At 35.2% G+C, this 24,680-nt stretch overlaps 1 long non-coding RNA gene across 1 annotated transcript; it reads left to right on the plus strand.

Annotated features, from left to right (window-relative positions):
• Nucleotides 1-343: 343 nt before the first annotated feature.
• On the plus strand, nucleotides 344-9,520 carry LOC139826527 (uncharacterized). The gene is made up of 4 exons (XR_011736646.1): nucleotides 344-448; nucleotides 758-812; nucleotides 2,703-2,900; nucleotides 8,932-9,520. It is a non-coding gene; the product is annotated as an uncharacterized lncRNA (long non-coding RNA).
• The last annotated feature ends 15,160 nt before the right edge of the window (nucleotides 9,521-24,680 follow it).

Here is a 24,680-nt window from a genome sequence, read left to right on the forward strand (position 1 = left end):
AATACCTCTCTACTTTCCCTCTTTGTGTATGTAAATATGTGTGTGTATGTATTGATATATTATATTTATATTGGCTAATTCTGTATTGTGCAAATTGCCATATATTGCTGCTTGTGCTTTTAAATTCCACAGACTGTTTCATGCTTGCCAGAATTTTTATACTGAAGGTTTTGGGATCGAGGTCAGTAAGTTCTGTTCTATCAGTGTTTCTGAAGAAGCGTGTCTTCTGGGAATTCTGTCGCAGCTCTGCCCTTGTTTGTCCTGCCTCAGCATTATTTCAATTGTACTATTTTGTGTATCAACTTATCATTTAACCTTTAGGAGTTGTTTAATTATTTTTATAGGATTCTTCAAGATTCTTCTGTGGATTAAAAGCAATTCAGGAAAAAGAGATATAAAAGTCCAACTATTCATTTAAAGCCCTGGAAGTCAGTTGGTCACTTTACTGGTAATAATATTTTCAAATTTACATCAGAGTAAATAATTGCCATTCCATATTTCATTGAAACAGGTCATCCATCTTCAGGACAATAGTGCCAAAATATCAAAATTTATTATCTATACGTTTTATAAGTCCTCTGCCATCCTTTACTGTTTTAAGCCACAACACTGTGACTTACAGTATTTTAATGCATATCTTCATTACTGAAAAAAATAGCTTTACTTCCTATAATCTTTCCCAACTTTATTTTGTATATTGTATAAGGAATATGAAGTCATAAGCATATAATGAAATCTTAATTTCTGCTTCCAACAGGTTAATCCCTCCAGTTTCTTCTATGTTCTAAAAGGCTTTATAATTAAAACAAGTGGTAAGTATAGTAAGAAATGTCCATGTCTTTTTCTTCTGTATAAAGTTATGGTTTCTGTGCTTTGCTACTGTTTTCCAAATAACTGAATAGTCATTATTTTAAGTTTATTTCTCAAAGGGTTCCTAAAAACAGCTTTCTTCTATATTCTGAACAAAGAGGTTATGCTGTAAATTTCAAGTGCTTTTCCTTCTTCTTAGTTAAAGTAGTAGGTCTCTCTGTTAGTAGTGCTTGAATTCTGTATCTTACATAAATATTTTATTTTGCATACAGGCTTTCTTTTCTAAAACTAGTTTACTTTTAGTAAACTTTAGTTATAGACATTTTTTGTGAATGCCAGCATTTTGATGAAAATGTTTCTTTAAAAAATATTCCTTAAAAGGCTTACAGATTGTTGTATCTAAGAAGTCTTCACCTGATTTGCATATCAAAGCTGTGTTTGTCTGATGAAAGAGGTCTAATAAGTGTGTTGTTACATTTCAAGACCAGAGTGCATATATTTACCTACACTAAAAGACAGTATCTATAGAAGTACATCTGGCTGAGGATGCTCCTGTGTTTTTAAATTATGAGATTCTTCCATTTCTTCTGTGACATTTATTCCCTCTCTTTTATTACATATAAAATCAGCCATTTCTACATTCTGAAGTATGCTGATTCCAGGCCTCTGCATGGATATATTTGGAAAGATGTCAGTAACCAGTGCTAATTCCTGTGTATCTTGGGGCAGGGGCTTAAGGCTTGGAAAATGTTGGGAGATCAGGGAAAGTCTGTCTCTTCTTGCACATGTTTGAATATTTAACATGTTTGTACAACAGGCAGATGTTTGGTGCATTGTGACATTTTAAGTGAATTGCAATTAAACTGCAGATGTACTCTGAAGGTACCCTATTATTATCTTAATAGCATCACTAAAATTATTAGGCAGAAAATGTCAGAGTTCCAGGTGTAAGGTTTAGGGATATCCCTTGTCTGAAAATATTTCCTGTAAGAGATAAAAAAGCCACTTTGTCATTTCAATGTTCTTTGCTCTTCATGTAGCTCTGTGGTTTGCATTGCATAAAGGGATGTTGCTTTTCTAGCCATTTATTACTTTAAGTAAAATTTTGGACTTGCAGGGTAGGTAAAGTATATACTTTGTAGCAGTACCTTTTTAAGAAATCGAAATACATTAGTTTGCTATTATGTGTGCAATGAGCAGCTTGGGAACGAAGTGAGATTTGTTTTTGTAATATCAGGCAAGAAAGTGTAATGTACTGGTTTTGGCATATTTGGAACATAAATAATAAAATTAATTTCAAAGCTATCAGTGTTAAAAAGTAATTCTCTTAATCCAGTCTCTTAGATGAATCACACAGTTTTGTTAGAAGATGATCTAGCTTCTTAGAGGGAGCTGTCAGAAAGACGTAGGAATTCTGCATTAAATGTTTGCTAAGGAATGGCTGTTATTCGTTCAGTGCGTATCAATATCCCTTAAAATATCATATTCCTCCACGTTTGAAAGAATAGGTGTGTAGGTGAGAGATCATATTAGTGCCCCAAATGAGGGAAAATTTGCAACATTAACTAAATTACATCACTAGGCACCAGAAAATTTATAAAGGGAGTATTATGAATGCCTCCAATTATGGAGAAAGCTTTGGAGTTCATTCTTCATTAAATTGCTTGAAATCTACTACTAATCTCAAAGCCAAAGAAAAGCTGGCTGCATGAGTTCTAGTTCTCCAGTTACGAGAACATGGTATCGGCTCTTTGTTTAAGCCAAGATCATACACGTTTTAATCTGAACACATCTAGCAGAGAACTACAGAGAACACACACAACCTTCCCTGCGCTGCATTCCTCTGTTGTCTTATATCGTCCTGGTGATGCTCTTTTACTCATATTCTTCAGCCCTTGTAGCAGATACCACCCACATATGGGGGATTCCCTGGACATGAGGACAACTTTCCACTGCAGAAGCACAACCAAACACTGGCTGAAGCATCCATCCCACTACAGCTTTGGTCATGCCTACTTCTGTGTTTAGAGGACACTTCATATTGATCATCTCCCAAGTGACACAGGCTTGGAGTAGAAGAAGCAGTCAAGGTATTCACGAAACCATGTATGAAAACTCCTGTGTCCTACTAGTACTCTGTGAATCCATATGTCTCTCTTTACACCCAGTGAACATTGTGCTGTAAACTATGGTATTCTTACTGCTATTGTTATTTATCATGTAAAATTTACATTTTCGAGACTTGAATGTGGGAAAAACATCGTACTTTTCCCCTTAAGAAAATTAGACTTCAGGGTAAATATGCTGGATTATCCACATAGATCATAAAGGACAAACTGTTGAAGAGTGGCACAGCTTAGAGGTAAATGGAGTAAGAATATGTGGCTGAAACAGAATTATTATTTTAGAAGTCCAGTCATGAAGAAATCCATCATTATAGTTCTGTGCATGACCTGTGCATTTCCCTTCTGATTTCAAATACACCTGTGTGTCACATATTCAGTTGAATATATACTAAGATGTAATATGTATAATGTATAAAATATAGAAAAATATTTATTATAGCAAAGCATTAATATAACACTACTATACAACATCACTATTGTTATATTCTATACAACATTAAAACTTTATATAATACAAATACACATTATATTATTAGTATTTAAAATATAATATGTAATGTATAATATCAATCTTGAAATCCCTTGCATGAGTTTTAAAATGAGAAACAGCTGGACTGAAACAATTAAGCAATGGTTAAAATCTCATATGATGTGTATTTATGTATCATGCCAATTTTCAAAGTTTCTGAAGTTTAATAGTACTATTTCCGTTCAAAGCAATAAGAGCTATTTGGTTAATGCCTGATACAAGTTAGAAAAAAATGTTGAAAGTGTTTTAAAATACATTAATGCAGCATAATACAGGAAGAGAAGCATTTCTTCACTATTTCCTAAATGCCCATTTTCATTCCTTCTTCTAAGTCGAGTCCAAGTGTCATATACTGGAAATATAAATGCATTAAAGCTGTCAGACCTTAAATTGCAAAACAAACAAACAAGCAAAACAACAAAACAAAACAACACAGAAACCCTGATATTCTTCATTGATGTAATTTATTAAATTCAGTACACATAATGGCTTATATCAGCCAATCTGGTTGTCACATCCCTCGCATTGGTCAAGAGAAATAACATGCCACTGAATTAATACATCAGATGTGGAACAAATAAAAGATAGCACTTTCATGTACTTTTCTGATCTGTAACAGCACCCAGTAAAAGTACTGCCTGGTAGAGCAAGCCTGTAAGACAGGAATTATGTTGGAGGTACAGATAACTGTACTGAATACCTTTCTACTCTGATGACAAAACTTTTGTCTGCCACACTGGAAATAATGTGTCTGACATCACTTCTTCCTGGAATGTTCCTCTGCAAGTTCATTGATTTTATTTTTAAAATGAAGGCATATTAGTACATTCTAGAAGACATAAAGTGGATAAATCATTAGAGATCATTACTAGAAGTGATGCTAGAGCTCATGGCTCTCACTGTTTTACTTCTGTTCCACAACTACGGGCAAGTTACAGTATTTGTAGGTGCTGACAAGTATGAACTGTGAGTCTGGTTAACTACAGAACAAAGATGACCTTGTGAAGAGGTCAGCTAGTGGGTGTAGAAGGCGGCTCCATAAATTTTGCAGCCTAACTTCTCACCAGGTTGATTCTCACAAGTAAGATCTGGTTTCCACAAGGCTTGCTTTGGGAAGTTGTCCCATTTTCAGAATATTTTAAAACATTGACACAATATTTTAAAGTGTTGGCAAAAAGAGTTCAAACCAATGCTGGTTAATAAGAGACTCACTTTCAAGTCTAATGAGCAAGGCAACATTAATTGGAAAAGAGTTCTGACTACCTGTTTAAGTCCAAGAGCAAACACGTGTCAAAATACCCAACTGAGAAAGTTATATATCCTAATTTGTACAGGGGGTTATCAATAAATAAAAGGACACAGTTAAACAAAGTTCAAAAAAATACGATAAAAAACTGTGAAGAAATAAAGAATTAGTGAGATTTTCTCCACTGTATCAGGTGATGCCTTGTTAAGTGAAACCATATGTTGCCTGTAACTTACTTATAAGTTATTATTTTTGAAGTAGGAATTATTATATGGATTACTTACTTCATTATCTGCGTGATAAAACCTTTTTCCTACTTGCCAGGGAGGAAGAAAGGCACTCAAGATAATAATAATAAAAATACAATTTGTGTAGAAATGGCCAGATGAGAGTAATTGGTTAAATAAACTGTTTTCTGAAGAACACGCCTAACTTTGTGAAGAGTAAACATTTAGTTCAGTTCTTATATAGCTCATTCCACAACATCTGGCATGTTTTAGAGGTCAGACCTGTGTAAACAAAACTCTCTTTGTCTTTAGTGGCAGACGGGAATAATTAAACTTGCTTTTTAACAATTTCCTTTAATACTGAACTAAAACTGTGCAACATTAGCAACAAAGCTGGTGAAGGGGCCTGGAGTATTGGGGAACTGGGGCTGTTCAGCCTGGAGAAAAGGAGACTGAGGGGAGATGTTATCACTGTCTACAACTACCTGAAAGGAGGTTGTAGCATGAAGGGTGTTGGTCTCTTCTCCCAGGTAGCAAGTGATAGGACAAGACAAAATGGCCTCAAGTTGTGCCAGGGGAGGTTTAGATTGGATATTAGGAAAAAATTCTTCATGGAAAGGGCTATCAGGCATTGGAGCAGGCTGCCCAGGGAAGTGGTGGAGTCACCATCCCTGGAGGTGTTTAAAAGACATGTAGATGAGATTCTTAGGGACATGGTTGAGTGGTGGACTTGACAGTGTTAGGTTAATGGTTGGACTTGATCATCTTAAAGGTATTGTCCAATCAGAATGATTCTATGATTCTACCTATTCAGCAACACTTCCTCCAGACCTCTTGAAAAAAGATTGATCAAAGGAAAAAAATATTAAGATATCACATATTAATAAATGAAAATGACACTAATCCAAGCATAAGTGATTAAAGCTGACTGTCCCACCTTATACTTAACTGAAACATCCTTTCTTCGTATGAATACTCAACTAAGACAGGGGAACTACTGAAATTATGTAAGAGTACTTACACAAATAAAGGATGACAAGTCAGGCTCTTAGTCTGAACCTTTAGTCATCTAGCAGAGCAAAAGGAAATCACAATGGAGATCACTTTTCTGTATTCTAAGAAAGGCACATTAGACAACAAAATACATTAAAATCTAATGTAAAACCACAATGTGACCCATGAGTAAATAAACATCTTTCCTGGTTTATCCATTCCTTGAAGGTGGAAAAAAAAAAGGGGGTTTTCAATGCCAAATCTTACTAAATTAAATGAAAAAATATGTCATATCAGTAGTCATATTTAAAATATTACTAAGTATTACAAAATAGTTCGTAGCATTACTAAAATAATTAATATTTATAGATAATAAATTCACTAAGCAATTTAAAAGGCTAATATTATACATGCAGAATAAATTTTGAATTAAACTATTTAACAAGCTAACATTAAAGGAAAATGTGCAAATACAAAACACAGTCAAAACAACTTGTTTAAACATCAGTGATCTTTTTTGTTGTATACAAGTTATTACACCACTATAACGTACCTTGAGAACCAAGGAACAAAACAGATGAACACAATGTAAAACACAATTGTGCAGGTTGAAATAAAATTCAAGAACAAAACAATAATGCAAATTTTATTCTATATTGAAGTAAAAAAATAGATATTAACTATAAATAATTTCAATTTTCTCATTCCACCTGCTCTAAACAGAGAAATTCTGTGTAAAGCATCACAGGATTATTAGTAAAATAAACTTAGTGTCCTTCTATGAAATTTGAAGAGTCTATTTTTGGATTGTACCCTTATCTATAATATATTAGTGCCAAATAACTTCTGACAATTACTATTTGTGAGGGTGCCTCCACATATGGATCTCTTGATATAATGGACATAAACATAGAAAACAGTCTCAATTTTGTATTACCATCCAAATATCACAGAAATATGGGTACGTGTTTCATTTAGCTTTTACTGCTGATGAGCAGTGAAAGCCTTTGGAATCATAGAATTGTTTTATTGGTATTTTTTGAGGGTACTAAAAATATGAAGAGAAAAAGAAAAGGACAAGAGTGCTTCAGAGGAATTGTGTCTCCCCTAAACTTCTCTGGTCCATGTTTTTAAGCCTTTGGGTGGACTACGTATTGTTTTGACACAAGTTTAGCAATATAGATTGTATTAGTGTGGTCTGTTATTTATATTACTATTTAACTCCTCTCTCTGCTTCAGATCAAAAGCTTGCCTTAAAATCAATCAAATGTAAATAATAGCAACAGAGGGTTTTTAATATCTATCCTAATTTATGTCTTGCAAGTAACACTTTTATTACATTTTAAAGCTTTTCTGTTGCAACTATTGAATGACTGAAAATTTAAAGTTGATGTTCCACATGCCCATTTTCATCTAGCAGGCATGGTTATTTTAGTTCATATTAAATCCTAATTTCTGTTGCTTCAGATGTCATCTTGTTTTCATATCACTTCTTCAACTAAGTAATTTTAAATTTGAAAAAATGTTCTGTATTACTTTACATTACTTATGTACTTTGAACAGCAAAAATACAAATCAGGTGGCTCCAAACATGAAGTGACAAAGCAATGAAAGATATGGCATCCAATAGTAATTACAATAAATGGCTAAACTGACAATTACTAAAATAAGAATCTCATCCCTCATTTTGACTTGCCTGTCTTGTTTAGATGGAGATGTCTCTCAGCTTTGCTCTAATTTAGCTTTAATAACATCTCTATTAAGTAGATGCCTGTTGAACAGACAAGCATTACTTAAATAATGGCACTTCAGTAGTGAATTAACTTTCTCCTTTGCAATTAAGTAGCTGTCCATCACATTCATCAGCTTACTAAATTGTCTTTCACTATCTTCATTATTACATATTAGCCACCCACATTAATTGCTTAGGCAGACCACACAGTAACTCCTTTCCAGGGCTAGTGTTGAGTTCTTTACATATTAGTAGCCGACGATAAGGAAAAGGAGGTTGAGGACAGTGATAACTACTCAAAAATACAAGGACACGTAACTTGTAGTGTTATGAAGGACAAAAGTATTTACTTGGCTCTCACAGTAATAAAAACTTAGGTTATTATAATGCTGATTTGCATACACAACTGCTTTACTCACCTTGCATGTAGGTCTACAAGCTCTGTGTTCAGCTTCAGGATTAAGTTAGATTCCAGTTAATTTTATTTTATAGTGTTTGTTTTGGGATGGAGAGAATAGCACAAAAAGTGTATGATGGTTTCTTCAAATTCTTCTATGTCATTTGTACTAAATGTGGAATTTCTAAACAGAATCACAGTTGTTAAAAGTCAGGTATGATCATGAGTTCATTGATTTAAATCTACCATGTAAAATGGCCTGTAAAGCTTTATTGGCTTATTCCAGGTTTGGGCCAAATAAGTGGAGACTGTTGAAGGCAATAAACGTTTAGTCCTTATCTGAATATGCCTTTTTTTTGTCTAATGACTAGCCACTCTAATTTTTATGGATAAGTAAGTAGCTTATTTTGTATTTTTAAGGCTTTAATTTAAAATCTTTCCTATTGTGCTTATCTTAGATGACTTCATTCTTTGTTAACTTCTGTTTCCTCCAGTTGAGATAGAAGTGCATCCTAATACAGTAATCTTTCATCTGTCTTTTGATAAACTGGTCAAATTGAAACGATAATTTATAAATTTCTATATGGCTTTCTATTTTTTTCAAGTTGTGAAAATGTTTTTTTCAGTGTCTTTCATACCATTTCTTGTTAATATTTTTTATAATGATAGCAGAATTTATCATTACAGTCCTGTAACTACTACTACTACTACTTCTTTAACTGCTTTTTGGAATGTAGCCTAGGGCTCCACAGGACTTATCATTTTCACACTAGTTATATAACAAATTATTAGACTTCTCTGTTTTCCCTTGATCATGGGACTGGAATGCTTTCCAGTAGATTTACCTGCCTTTCTTCCTCTTGTTTTCAAGGTTCCTGAAGTCTACAATGACTGACATATTCCAACGGGTCTTCAGATACATGGTCAAATACATACCATAAGCAGAAACTTGCATTACAACTCCAAAACCTAGCCCACTTTTTAATTTCTTCTCCAACTGGATTCATCTGACTAAATTAACTTGTCTTTTACAATGTATCCCTCCATATTTGATCTACTTATCAAAGACACCATTTATAGTTAACAGCAAGAACTACTACTAGAAATAATAGAAATAGGGTATGATACATCTGACCAAGTATAAATGTCTACTTTATAGTTACATCCTTCAGTCTCCAGTAATAAATCGTATTCCTTGTGATTTTGTTCCATCTTAAGGGTCACTGATACGTTTGCTTTCTCTGCCATTCTTCCTAATAAGAAAAAATTGGTGACAATTGCTAGGCTTTTTCTAGAACACCTTACAAATCTTCTAGGGTAGCAACAGAAATCTGCAAATCTGCCTCATTTTTAAGAAGAATAACTCTGTTCAGTTTTTTTGTCCTTTTGGTGGTGCTAAGTTCTGTTCCATAACCACTGAAACCAAAATTACTGCCATAGCTTTTCATTTTAATATTTTGTTATTGGTAGCTCTCTAATTTGCTGCAAAACTATTTCCAAAAGTATTATACCTACTTTTGTGCATTGAGCATCTTTCTGGAGGGTATTTTCAAATTAGGCAGCGTATTTCCAAAAGTTTTGCCAGACTGAGCAAAGAATATCTGTTTGTTTAGTCTATTAGCTATTCAAATACACATATGAAAATTATGTTCATATAGGCTAATCACTGAAAGCATTCATGCATTTTTAATTTCTGAATTATACAGATCTTACTGTTCCTCAGGATTTGCAATAGGAAGAGACTAAGTTAGGGTGGTAGAAGTGGCAATATTCTCCTTATTAAATAGAAACATATTTTTCCAAAGCTAGCTTTTGTTCGTAAAGGATTAGTAATTGGTGTTGCATGCATTTATATGAAGTAAATTGCTACAGTACCTCTGGTAAATTTAAGATAAATTAAAACCAGAAACAAAGAAACAATTTACCATAGAATCTGCACAATAGAGTTATTCAATTAAGTAAGAAGAGCAAAATATCATCCTATTTCTCCTTTTACACAACAGCCTAAATGGGATCGTGCCACTTATTTAACCATGTAGAACTAGTTGTAAAAGCTTGGACAGTAGGATTTAACTTTCTCCTTTTTTAAAGTAGGACAAAATTATGCTTAAGCATTAAGTGAATTGCAGAAGGGCAGCCCTGAAAGAGCAGCAATGAGTTTCAAGTTCCAAGAAGCATACCTGAAAATTTTAGATTAGTGCAAGTAAAATGATATGATGGAAGAGACAGTAAAATTTAAATATGTGACACATGGAATGCTTAAGTTCTTACAAAATATAACCAGCTCCTTGAATTTCATGCTTTGTGATGGCAGTGTTTATTTCAGTCATATATTTAGAGGCTGTGTGTTAATATTAATAGCCAAAACTCCTCAGTGATTTTTACTCTTCCAGCTAAAACTGCTAAAATAGTTTAGCTAGGTTATTCCACACTTTCATAATAATGTTTCTGGAGTAATCTGAATTTGTGCTATTAACTGAGAGAAGAGGTTTCTTTTCACTGCAGGTTCATTAGTCCTAACTTCAATTCAGTTATCATTTTAATATTAACAAGAGATGCCCAGTAATATGTAAGAAATTCCTATTAGCATTTGGGACTGTTGACCAAAAATCTTCATAAGCTGCATTTTGATGAAGGTCTGATTCTCCCTGCACAAAATGACCTAAATTACTCTATTGATATTTTTCCCATACCCAAGTACCCATCATCTTTCCTCAAATGAAAGCTGCAGTTTAATTCATCCTCTCCAGTTCTATATAAAAAGCCTTGTGCACCTCCCAGTTGGATCTGATAAGCACGAAATGAGAGGTTTTCAGGCCCACTACCTCCCAAGGGAGCAGAACATCCCGTTACTAGTCGTTCCCTTGAAAATCTCAGAGGAAAGTACAGAATTCAAAGAAAGATGTATATATATGGATGTCTTTATGAGGCAGAAGATGTTACTTATTCCATGTTACTTATTCCATTACAGGCTTCTTTAAGAAAACCGGAAAAAAACTATGACAAACTCTAGTCCTGAACCTATGCTTAATAATTCATGCACAGGAAACACATGATTTCTAAGTCTAGCAAATAAAGACAAGAAAACGGAGGCTGAGGCTGAATTATTCCGAATTCAGGTTCAAATACACTGAATTTTAATAGGAGTAATCAGACTCTCTGTCAAATTGATGGATCGTTTGTGAGCACAGTGAAGATACAGTATTCTCCTAAGTGGTATTCACCTTTTCATCTCAAAAAGGAGTCAATGCATATTCTATAACTTGATCTATGAAGGGGATCAGATGAGGAAACACAGGTTCTGCTTGGAATTAACTCATTCTACAAATGTCTAAATTGCATATATGGTTCTCTGGCCATACTGGTGGGACTAGGTTGTTGAACAATGACTAGGATACCTATAAGATAATTATTCTGGAGGAGAGAAAGGACAATTGCTACATGGAGCCAACTACGAAAACAAGAAATCACACACACAAAAGATTCACAGCTCAGCTTAGTTAAACTAACGATTAGGTAGAAGGCCAAGTCAAATCTCCATTTCATGATAAAAAGACTAAGTGGAGCCATATAAGTAATCGTTTTAATTAAAGGTCTGAGTCTACATGGTCCTAAATTGGCAATATACATGAGAAATTACTATCCTATTAAGTTTTTGCAGCTGTCTATATGGTCACAGGAGAGCTCCTCTTAGCAATACTCCACTACTAAATTGTATTTTCACTGCTAATATTTTAAAACCTCACTTAATGAGATTACATTTCTGAAAAATATAAAGAATATAATTCTAAAGTATGTTTGTATAACATTCACATTTTACTAATAGTTTGAATTATTTTTCAAGGTTAGCACTGTTCTGTAATATTTCTCAATGAATGTTCAATGTCTTAGCTGAGTTCTGCTGTGTTTAGATTTTTCCATACATCTGTATTCTAAAGCATTAAAAACTGTACAGTGCATAGCATTAAATATCACACCTTATTTTAAGGTAGCAGATGTTGAGTTTGAAGTAGTGATCACAATTCAACATCCCATTATTTCCCACTAGTTCCACAAGCTTCATGTACCTTCTTGTCTGGTACATTTTGGGTACTCAAACAGGAAACCCAGTCCAGCTCAGAAGTCCGAACTCGCCTGGTTTTGTGACTTCATTCTGCTTCAGTTTCCTGGTGCAAGTAATTATATTTGGCATTTATCACATATGTATATTGTGACTATTTGCTCACAAAAACTAATTACACATCACAGGTAAGCTTATGTATTCATAAGCTTGTTTATGTATTCACAAGATGTAGTTTGTATATCGTTCTATGTACTACTGTATTACGGAATATGACTCAGCCTGGGATGCCAGCTGTGCTCTGAACCTTGTTACTAAAAATGTGTCAAGTGGGTCAGTTAGGATGCGAAGCCAATAGAAGGAACCACTGCAAAACTTTTCTGTGGTATGTGATCTGTGCTCACAGAAGCAGTCCGCAACCTGAAGTACCTGTGGCACTGCAGACCCGCTGCTTCTGGCTGCCTGGCTAACAGGACAGGGTATGTCTGTCCTCTATATGCATGAAACAGACATTTTTGGCTGATAAGAAAGGCGGTTCGTTTAAAGTCATTCAGCTCCTGCAGGCTGGACTGGTTTTGCTTAGTATGAACTTTCTCTACCAAGTCTGTAATCAGTTTGTGCTGACAGAAATTTCTGGAAACAACTCAAGGCAATCAGCGATAGTGCTTCACTGTGCAAGCCTGTCTCATTCTGTTCTTTCTGCTTACATTCCTGAATTATTAACATTGCATTGTTAGACTGGATTTGGATTGTTCATCTTAAGGGTTTCTTAATAAAGAAATGAATTTTGAAGTAGAAAACTGCATTAGCTGGGGTTTTCTTCAGTTTTTGTTCCACAACAGATTGAATATTTATGAGAAATGAAAAATGCTATATGTGTGTGAAGGCAGTTATTAAACTAACGTAACCGAAATACCTAGTGTTATAATGTATATAGTGAGAAGTTTCAAGTAGAAAACCCTGAACTAATGCTATCTTCCTGGTGCTGAATTTTCACTTTTATAACATACTGTCTTCATGCTCTTACTGATGTGAAATAGTGGGACAAAATATCAGATTTCTGAAGGTGTTGCCTATTACACTACTTCAAATAAACTCTTTGCTTTCAGCTGCAATGATCTGAACACTTGTTGGAATACAACGAGGACTGACAAGTACCAACAAAAGGTACAAGGACCAACAAAAAGCTGATTTTATGTTGTTTGGTATTTTGCAGTGTGTAAGACTGCCATTACAGATCATCTGCTGTAGCAAGGATTACATACTTACAGCATCAAACCTGTGAGCAAAATTGGACCGATACAATTCAGTACAAAGGCACCTGAAGAGAGTGAGTGTAGCAGATACAGGAGTCTACGCTGGTCCATTTTCACAGTGAATGCAGATTATCACAAAATAACTGCATAAGTTGATGCTCTAAGTATTGGAAGGCTCCATCACAGCAAAGTTAAGTTCATCACATAAATGAAACAGAACAAAGTAACTTATCCATAGGATTTCAGAAAAATAATGGCAAGTAATTACTTAAAATTTCAGACTGCTTTGAGGTAAATATTGTTCTCCATACAGTAACTTTCTTACTGACAACACAAATATAACCTTCAGCTAACATGTAGAGAAGCTGATCTGAAAACTCATGAGGTCTGTCATTGATGGCAGTTCCTGCAAAAGCTTTCCAGGCCATAACATATGATAAACTCTCCTTCTGAAACTTTAACTTGTGCTAGCCATCCTTACTCAAATAACTACATTAAAGTTAATGAGTCTACCAATGAACATACATTCAAAGCCAGACCCTACTGTATTGGTAATCTCAGATGATAAAAAGAGATGTAGAATGAAAAATATTAGTTTTCACTTTGGATACTGTGAGTCTGTGTAGCACACAGGTCTGTAAAAAGGATGTTTAAAGCCTGCACTGCTGCCTTTTAAAAAATAAAAAATAATGTTTAGGTAAATATTTGAAGATACAGATAATATTTTGAACATAATAATCTCTCTTAGGTCCACACGTAAAGCAATGCTCATGTTTGCATTAATATGAAAATCTTTCATAGTCCCCTTTACAAAAATTGTCATTGATAACCCTTCTGCTAGGCAGCAGTTAACCAGAGCATGTGTGTGTGTTGCTATGGAAAAGAAATACAGGCAACGTGTTGCGTTTTCTCCATGATATTTAGGAATGAAGAAATTCTCATAATATTAAAAGTATTTTAATAGACTCAAGTGTTTCTTACCTATGACTTCCTATTTAAAAAATATCAACCACATACTGTAAACGTAACACTGTTTAAAATTTAATAGTGTCTGAGGGTACAGCCACACTTGGCTTTTAATCATAAACTACTTAGCTTGCAAAGAGCAATAACTCACAAGGGAGTCACAACTCTTACAGAAAATAATTAGATTCATTGTGGGGCAGGTAAATGCCAGTAACATGTACTCTCCATTTCCCACAAAATCAGCTTCACTGTGTGTACTCTGGTCTCATAAGTGCATGTAAATGCATATAATAATATTTATTATGGAAAAAAAAAATAAGAAGACACTGCATCCTCTCTGAAGTCCTAAGATACCCTGGGCAAACAGAAAAAAAACATAGTTGTCCCTTATAAGCCAACTCATGGCTTCTTCACATTGCATCTTTACAAATAATCTCACTTTTTGTAAAAGTATTCCTGTGTAAGACATAGAAGAGGAAACTAGCAATTCTCAATCATCATTCACCTTGGACTGGAACAGGGAGTTGTTCAGTAAATATTATTGAGTGTTATCCAGAAGATTCATGTGAAAACACCTACCTCTTGTGCCCACAGTTGGAACTGCCACAGACAAGGCTAATTTTCATTAACTGATCTAAAATTAAACTGTATAGATATTATTTCAACACTGATTCATACTAATTATATAGCTGTTTATACTGTAAAGAGAATGTGGATCTATGGACAGTCCTTTTCTGTCTATGGATTTACAAAGCAGGTTGCAGTGAGCGCCAGGGGCTCCCAGGGAACAAGGCCAGGCCAAGAAATCAGTCTATGTAGAAGAACTTTCAAAAGCACTGATTTCTAATGCAATTAAGTTAAATTAGATGCCAAATCTAAGTTTACTTCAAAAATCTCAAAGTAAATTCAAGTGTAAAAAAAAAAAAACAAACCCCATGAATATAAATTTTCATTTTCGTGCTTGGAGGCTTAGAATTTTAATTTACTTTATGTCAGTAGAAAAGAGTAAAAAATACAAAAATCTTTTGAGAAACAGATTCAGTGTCTTTATCCTACGTGTTGTGGAGAGAATGGAAAGGTTTTCTATTGTGCATTCCTCCTATCCTTCTTCTAAACCTTTGTTTTTTAGGCAATTTCCCAGTTTCCCATTCGAAACACCAGTGCTGTTTAACATCTTTGTTGGCAACATGGACAGTGTGATCGAGTGCATCCTCAGCAAGTTTGCTGACGACACCAACCTGAGTGCTGTGGTTGACATGCTATGGGGAAGGGATGCCATCCAGAGGGACCTTGACAGGCTGGACAGGTGGACTCATGCAAACTTCCTGAAGTTCAACAAGGCCAAGTGCAAGGTCCTGCTCCTGGGTTGGGGCAACCCCAAGCACAAACGCAGGCTGAATGGTAATGGATTGAGAGCAGTCCTGAGGAGAAGGACTTGCAGGGGGTGGTTGATAAGAAGCTCAACATGACTTGACAATGTGCACTTGCAGGCCAGGAAGCCAACCATATCCCACGCTGCATGAAAAGGAACATGGCCAGCAGGTCAAGGGAGGTGATTCTTCCCCTCTGTTCTGCTCTGGTGAGAACCCATCTGGAGTAGTACTGCCTCCAGCACAAGAAGGACACAGACCTGTTGGAGTGAGTCCAGAGGAGGACACGAAGATGATCAGAGGGCTGGAACACCTCTCCTATGAAGACAGGCTGAGAGAGTTGTGGTTATTCAGGCTGGAGAAGAAAAGGCTCTGGGGGCACCTTATAGCAGCCTTCCAGTATCTAAAGAGGGCCTGCAAGAAAGATGGAGAGGGACTTTTACAAGGGCATGTAGTGATAGCACAAGGGGTAATGGCTTTAAACTCAGAGAAGTTAGATTTAGATTAGATATGAGGAAGAAATTCTTCACCATGAGGGTGTGAGGCACTGGCATAGGCTGCCCAGAGAAGCTGTGGATGCTTCATCCCTGGTACTGTTCAAGGCCAGGTTGGACGGGACTTCAAACAACCCGGTCTAGTGGAAGATGTCCCTGCCCATGGCAGAGGGATGGAACTAGATGATCAATAAAGTCTGCTCTAACCCAAACTATTCTATCATTCTATGATTTTTCTGTTCCATGCACCTTTCATACTATTTTTTCCTCTTACTGCTGTACAAGATGATTTTCATGTACTACTTTCATGTCACAGTTTCAATTACAATAATGTAAGAAGGCCATAGTGGGACAGAACAAGAGGTCATCTCTTGGCCTCCTTTCTCCGAAGAAGAGTAAGAGCAGGGCAAAAAAATTATATATAATAGTTTTGATAGGTCCCCCAGATTTTCTCAGTGTTTGGTACCAAATTTTTTTTTGCATTTCTGTCATATGAGATGTTGAGTGCCACTCAGAGAGTCTAAAAAAGAGAAAGATGTATAGAAAGAAATTGAGAGCAGTATTGATGGAAGTCTGAAGTATAGAAGAAGAGATGTCCTTAGGCAGCCAAACTACCCAGTTCCTATATACCTTAAAGCTTCAACCTATTGCTGTTTCAGGAAGCCTGGAAGTTCATCTCCATTTAGAACTGTTTTGCTGGTGTACTCTGTTCTGTTGTTTGTAACTGCCTATCCCTCTAAATGAGAGTGCCTGAATTTAGACACTTCATTTCTTTAGTGAGGGCTTACGTAACAGTAGCCTGCTTTTAAAGGTACTAATTCCGATTAAATTAATTTTTGCTGAAAAAGTCCTCATCTTTTTTTGAAAATTGAGCACTTAAGCAACTAGATTGGTAAAATGCAGGTAAGAGGCAGAAAGCTGTCAGCTGAGGAGTCAAGTGTGAATAAGAGCCTGAGTGAATATAGAAAGAGGACTTCTAGGGCCCCAGATTTGCTGAAAAAGTGGCTTGGAAACTGTGCAGAAGGAAACTGCTGTTTGGTCTTTGTATCTCTGTTTTCAGGGAACAGGACATTGTATACAAAGCTGCATGAAAAAAAAATGCTTTTCTCAAAGCAGAATGAAGGCTGTTTCGTATCAAGGGTGAAATCTCCAGTCCTTTCATCTTTCCTAGTTCCGCCAACACCACATCTAAGTGAACATGTGCATGGGTGGGGTAGTGCTCTCCAATGCTCAGTATTATCTTCTGCCCCAGAAGCAAAGCCCAATACACAATGCTCTGCTGAGGAGAACCAGATGCAGACCACCCTGGCCATTGCCTAGGTGTGGTATTCCCTGTTATCCCAACTACATTCCTCATCCCACTCCCATACTCCCACTATCCGGACTAGTGTGCCAGGTTCATCTGTGCTGCATGCTCAGTTATGCAGTTTCAGAGTAGCTGACACTCCCTTTGAGTGTCCCTGTAGAGCGGATCCTTTTGTATAACATTGGTCATTACTTTGACTTTTCTTATACCATTAGTTTCTTTTTCTATTAAAATAAGCATGAAAATACTTGATTATTGGGTAAGAACTCAGACCACTTTCCCTGAAGAACAACCGGTAAAAGGGGGCAATAGAAATGCAGCTGTCTTCTTTCACTAACATTTAATGACTCAGTCACTAAAGATAAAAAAGGAAGAAATGCAGACATTAAAGGCCATAGAAGCGGGATTTTCTGATGAGAATGGTGTCAGAAGGTTTGCATGACATATTGGCAAACTTTTAAACACTTTATCAATGTTTGAAAGGAAGTACATTATGTCTAGGACCTCTGTTGTTCGCAGTTGCTAGCTGCTTGTCTGATGTTTGAGTATGATGTATCTTCAAGGATACCATTTCATTTCCAATGAATTGTTTTAAGAAAGCTTTTCTCTTTTGATTTCAGTTATGCAACAAAGAAGTATAGAAGGCAAAATAGGATTTTGCCTCTTCATCATCATCATCTTATTTAATACTTCTTCCATAGGAAAATAAAGAACTAAAGTAGCTTGGAATGCAGAAACAAAAACCTGGATCATAGCTTACTGCTACAGAGAAAAAAATAATTCCTCTGTAGGTCATATTGGCTGTTTTGACTGAAGTGACTAGGAGTGAACTGCTTTGTGGAGCACTGGATTTAATAACCATGTAGCACCAAAGCATTCAAATTGAAGGACTAGACAACCGTCAAGTTAGGACTTAGTGACCCTGAAAGCAGCACAGATGGATCATCCTAGATATAACATCTCAAGCACATATTAAAGATAGCCATAATAGCCCTATAAACATTATAGCATTTTTTAAAACTATTGCAGTGGTTTGGCAGGAGTGAAGATAAATTTTCATTCTCAACTTCAAAGGCAGAAAAGGCAAAAAAGACCTGAGGGGATAAATAAGACTGAAAACAAAGGACGTTTCTGTTTTTCTCTCAAATAAAACAGGAAGCCCCACTAAAGCTTCAGCTTCTGTGATCAGAATGTGATGTGTAGCCTGACTTGACTCATATGTGGCATTTTTCAACTACAGATGGGGTAGACTGGTGTGTTGCTGTTTCTTAGAAGAGGAAACAGAAACAGCAAAGCAACATGACTCCAGTTCCCATTCTACTGGACTACTAGTCTTTGGTAAAAGTTCAACCGTGCCTTTATATAATATATGTTGTAATTTCTTTCATTATTCTTATTATTTTTTTCCTATTGCATTGAAATTCCTAGTTACGGTGTATGGGCTGTTGGTGCCCCACAGAGCACTTCTGGGTGGTTTGTACAAACTTGGCTTATTGCTTGCAGCTTCTTGTTTTTCAGCTGCTGAACTGTGTCACAAGACAGAGGGATATTCACGCATTTACGCAGATGCAATAAGAATAGTGAACTGAAATCTATCACATAAGAACAGTTGCACCTGCAAAGGTCTATCTAGCCCCAAATACTTTGAATATTTTATTTAAGTAGCACTAGTACCAGATTCTTATGGAAGAGTATCAGAAGAGTATGGAATGGTAATTCTCTGTAAAAAACTGTGGTTCAGGAATTCCTGAGCCAAAGATTCTATCTCTGTACTTCTTCCATGAATTTGTCTTCTTGTTCTTTGAACTCATGAAAATTTTTGCCATCAAGAATATCCCATGGCAACTATTAAAATCCACATTCTGGTTGTGCTGTAGGAAAAAAAAAAAAATCCCTTTATTTTGGACCAATAATCTACCAGTTTCATTTGATGCCTCCTAGCAGATGAGAAAAATGAGTTATGTTCTCTGTGGGATTCATGACTGTATAGATCTTTATCATAAACCAGATAGATCTCTATCAAATGTCTCTTTTCTAGGCTGCTGAGTTTAAGTCTGTTTAGTCTGAGGGTTTTTTTTGCTCATATGCAAGTCATTCCTTATCTCAATGTCTCCGTATCATTTCAAGTTTTGTTAAGTACATCATAAGATGTACTGACCAGGACTGACTACAAATTGTCTGTATTTAAATGCAGCCTACATTATAAAAAGGGTTATGAATTCACATGCAAAATAGCTTTAGCAATAAGGGTATAAATATGCACTATATTTCCTTATTTTAGTCTTCAAAATAATAAATAAGAGAATTCTGATTTTCTTCATGTAACTTCTAAGGAAGTCCCTTCTTAGAAGTATGAAAAAATGATGTATTTTACAGTGATACAGCAGCACTGAATAAGTGGAATAAAGTGCCTATTTAGTAAAAAGAATAGATATCAAAGACACAGTCTGATATTTTAACAAAAATAATGTAAAATTATTTTTAGAAAATAATTTTTAATTTAATACAATTATGTGATCATACCTATAAATACGATTACTCTTTAATATTAAATTGAAGAAATATAACTAAAATAAATATTAGTATAAATTTAATTATAATTCTATAATTACAAAATTTATTAAAATAAATTTATTTATTCCTTTGGATTCCCTACTTTTTTTTTTAAGAAATGGGACATACATCTTGTCTGAGAGACAACTGTTAATTATAGGTAAAAACCTTCAGGTTTAATTAACTAAATAAGTGAGCTAGCATTATAATCACAGTTATAAGCTGCTGAGAAACCCTTATTCCATGACAAACCAGAGATATTGTTCAACAAGAACACACATTTCCACAGCCAGGTTCCAGGTTAGGAATGGTCACTATTCAGATATGACTGCAAGGGTAATCTCTGACAAAAAAAAGGCTTGTTGTTGTTTGCCTTCCCCCCACCTCGTTTTCTGTGTATACAGTGTTACTTCCAAGATTCATCTTTCAACATTCTCATTCTTGATATGCCAGGAAAATAATTTATTGGCCTTTTCACCTCTTTCATATACAAGTGCACTTGAGTGTAGCAACTGCTTACAGACCTGATCCTCAGTGAATTCATTATATTATTCCCAGAAATCATTTATAAATTATCATACATTTTTTAAAAAATGCAGTAGGATAAGTAACATGTTTCACCCTTAGGACAATGAGAGGAGTAACCATTTCCTGGCATCGTGCCTTTATTTTCTTACTTTGTTACTTCTTCAATAAAAGACTCTTCTGTGTTTCTCCCTCAATTCCTATTACATTCTGATGAAGAATTTTATCTTCTGTCATCACTACCAGCTGAAAGTTCCATTGTGGTTTTCTGACCCTTTATTTCTCATTTTGCTTATTCTTGTTTCTGAAGAGCACTTTATCCTTTTCTCTATTATTTAATTCCAGGCTTCACTTTTATTTTTTACATTATGGGTCTACTTCTCTTACAGTGTGATTGTGTCCCCCAAATTGCACAAAAATGCTAAAGAATAAGTTAAGTGTCCTTGGACAGGGACTTTTTTGTTGCCTACTCTTTTCTCACCCCTTGGAACAGGATACACGCTGAATGCTGCAGAAGTACAAAGGTGGTTAAGTTTGAAGGTGGTTATGTTTGTGCTCCAACTACAGGGGGAAGAATTCGGATGCTATATTCATTCAACAACAGTAAAACCTGTTCCCACACTGCTGTAATCTGTACCAGCACTGACGCATAGTTGGCCCTGTGCCAAGGAAGTGACAATGTGCTTACATCTAGCCTTCTCCCTGCCTATGGACTGATAGCTTGAAATTGCTTAATTTCTCATTTCATAACTGAATTCAGAACTCAAGAATGGAACAGAGGTTTTTTAGCACAGATGTGTATTTCTATACCCTGACTGGAAGATACAGACACACTGAGAAAATCTAATCATCCTGCCATTCTTTCCACTAATATCTCTCCCTTGGTTTCTGCCGAACAACTCACAGTACCAGTGGAAAGCAAAGATACAAACATGGATGATCTATTCTAGTAACATGGAGGATGTGTAGGCACACAAAAAATGTGAAGGTTGAATTTCCTACTAAGTGCACATCGATTTTATCTTAAAAATCAGGACCCAGTAACCATTTCCAACTGTCAAGGCATGTATTTCAAAGGCAACATAACTCAGTGGAGTTTCTAGATAATAGCTAGGAGACAGTATAAAAAAGAAGAGATATTATAAGAAACACAAGAACTATGTACATATTCCTCCTTTTTAAAGCCTTTAATCCAAACTATCTTAAAAATAGCTTTAAATAAATGTGCTAGGTTACAAATTTAGACTAGAAAACTGTGAAATACTAATAAAGGCAGAAAAACCTCTGTTTTACTCTGTCAGTTATGGCAAATCCCTGAAGAAGTTTGGAGCTGACCTCAACCCAGTAACTTTATCCAGCCAGATATGTTACAGTATAAATTGTATAAATTTTTAAAAAGTTATTTAAGCTCCATCACTTAAAACTGTTAAATATTTAATTCTAATTTAGCTAGACCCTGTGCCTATCTAGATCAAGAAAAGTAGGAGATAAATTGGCAAACCTATGTCTGTAGTTGATATGCCCACATATCTATGGGGAAACCTAGAACTGACATCAACAAGGTAGACCAAGGGCAACTCTGTAACTTGCAACTGCATTAGAAAGGTTGTTTTGGCTAGCTGGGGTATTTGAGACAACACAACACATCCTGATTTTTTTCTCCTAGTTAAGATACATCTGAGATACGCCAAATTTTTCTCATTCTATAGGAGTATGTATTTTTTAAAATTAGGATACAGTGCAGCAAACATTCAAACATTGTTTAGAAAATATTAAACTCATTGCTTGAGTTCTGTGAGCATCACATATTACAGGGAATTTGCTGCAAGTTACTTTAGGCTTCCTATTTTTATATAATATTTGATAGTATGATATGTAAATATCTGGGAGGATTAAATAATGAAGAATTAACAAATAATCTTTTCAATTTCAGTGAAAGTTTTCAAGACTAATTCACCTTGGAACTTAAATGAACTTTAATGATCATTAAACATACTGGTATGATATCAGCATGAGTGTATAACAGGACTTATTCCATTGGTTTTATTTATATTTGGAGATTTTTTTATTTTGGTAATAGTTTTGAATATAATCTTAGTCTTTCTATATATACATGAAAGCTATAATTCTAATTCTAGTAATACCTATTTTGCATGTTTATGAATGAAAAAATTACAAAGAACTCTCATAATTGAAGAATTGTTTTATTTTTCAAATATTTTCTCTTTTCTGTTCTACATTTTTGCTTTCTGCTTTTCCTATTCATAATTTAACTCAAAATCTTCATAACCGCTCAAAGGAATACTAGTTGATGAAGCCAGAAGACACATAATGTGTAATTTTATAGTTTATAGAAGAGCTGTAGGAACAAAAGAGAATTTAGAGTCTCCTGGTTTCAACAGCGCATATGTGAGCAGCTCCTGTGGATAATACGGTGGCCAGTTCTGCTAAGAAAAAATGGGGAATAGGTCTTTTTGAAAGAACAGTGGTTTGCTTTTATTACAGTCCCAAATCTAGATTCAACTAGAGAGAGGCAGATCAAAGCTCTTTCAGACCATTAGTTTTCTCATTTGCGTAACAAATTTCCTGAAGTACTCAGGAATACTTGCAGCTGAGTTCATGCCTCAGACAGAAAATCCATTATTCCAGGTTATGGAATGGGTTCTTGGTACTTAATTTTAAAGTAATTGATTATACACGAGATTTCTAAATCATTACTAAATGAAAAATCTTAATATCCAGGAGTTTGTATTGTATCATTATTTATCTTTCATCAATGACATGCATTATAATACTAAACCAAATTTCAGTCAAAAGTCCAGCATTTGTGTAGGATCTGCAATAACAGCACATTCGAGGTATATCAGAAACTAACAGCAATATAGAAAATTTGAGAAAAGTATTTAATATCTTGACATTTCTGTTATACAGAGCATGAACTTCATTAAAAATGAGTTTCCTTACCGATGCACCTCCTGTCTTCTTCATTACAAACAACGTATAAGTAAACTGAGCCACGAGAGGGCACCAAATAAACATATGACAGCCTAGCTCTGCTTAAAAATAAAAAACAAACCAGCACAACCACAAAATAGACATACCTTTGTAAAAAACATTGCAAAATATCTTCTGTAAATGCTTCAGAAAGCTGAGCAAAGTGAATGTTTGTTTGAATTACAAAATTACAGTTTGACGAGTAATGTGAATCTTTTTATCTGCTTAAATGCATATGTGTATACAATATACGAGTTTTAATGAAAATACAAATGTATTTATCCATATAAATATGTATTCGTTTCCATAGAGCCTTGGAAGTTATGGCGCAATGCAACTAATTTTTAAAAGCTACATCCATACATCTCATATTACATAGCTGTTTACATCTATGAATGAAAGAGTAAGAAACTATGCAATTTACCAGATGCTAGACAAGTAGCAATTGTGAAGATGGTATGAATCATTAAAGTGAAATGTTTTCAGAAAGAAACATGATGAGTAGAAAAATGAGAAAGCCTTCTGTGTTCCATGTTTTAAGCCTTGTATATTACTTTTCCTCTGCTGCACAAAAACTTGAAATATAGAATATTGTAATCCAAAGGTGTAATTTTAGGACTCTACATTTATACAGTCCGTCAAATTGGAAAGCCCTGAGAAGCAGGAGTGGAGCCCCTGGATGCGAAGTCTGCGGTTCTTGCAACCTCCCCTGAGGTGGCTGAGTCCCCCAACCTGCACCCTGCGCAAGCACAAAAATGTAATTTTAGGACTGTACATTTATACAGTCCTAAAATTACATTTGGCCCTTTGAAGGCAACCACAAAGCTGATGTGGGCCCTGGTGAAAATGAGTTTGACACCCCTGCTGTAACCGATGAATGTAAGTGGAGAATTTAGATTTCGTAGTATTTTGTGTTTTGCAACTTGGCAATTCTGACATAATTTTGAACAGATATAAATTCAATGTACAAATATGTTAGCACTGCATGGTGATTTTGAGTAGTTAATATAGCCAGGAAAAGGCTGTTCTTTGAGCAGTTGTTGCCTATTTCAGGCTAAAACTAAACAGCAAGATCTGATAGCAAGAGCTTATAGCT

The sequence above is a fragment of the Patagioenas fasciata genome, chromosome Z, assembly GCF_037038585.1.
Source record: "Patagioenas fasciata isolate bPatFas1 chromosome Z, bPatFas1.hap1, whole genome shotgun sequence".
In the NCBI taxonomy this organism is placed as follows: domain Eukaryota; kingdom Metazoa; phylum Chordata; class Aves; order Columbiformes; family Columbidae; genus Patagioenas; species Patagioenas fasciata.